The sequence below is a fragment of the Penaeus monodon genome, chromosome 21 (genome assembly GCF_015228065.2).
Source record: "Penaeus monodon isolate SGIC_2016 chromosome 21, NSTDA_Pmon_1, whole genome shotgun sequence".
Taxonomy (NCBI): Eukaryota; Metazoa; Arthropoda; class Malacostraca; order Decapoda; family Penaeidae; genus Penaeus; species Penaeus monodon.
Window position 1 is genome coordinate 44,882,954 of NC_051406.1, and position 299 is coordinate 44,883,252.

The window sequence follows — 299 nt, forward strand, 5'->3', positions numbered from 1 at the left end:
ATAGAAACGTGAACTCACGACAAGAAAGGCATGCAGCTATATCAATTCTTACAGTTATATTAAATCTTTGAATAAGAGTGGGACTGTGAACAGTAGTGAGAGCAAGTGGGGACAGGAAACTTACAACATTTAGAAGAAGAATCACGAAATGCGAAATCAACAACGGACTCAAATTCATTGCAATGAGGTTCGATCCCACCAACTTCGATGTAGCAGACCGTAGAACAGATCACTTCCAACTTTGTCTAAGGCTAATGACATGACAGCTGAGAAAGAATATTCCATGCCGGGCTTACGAG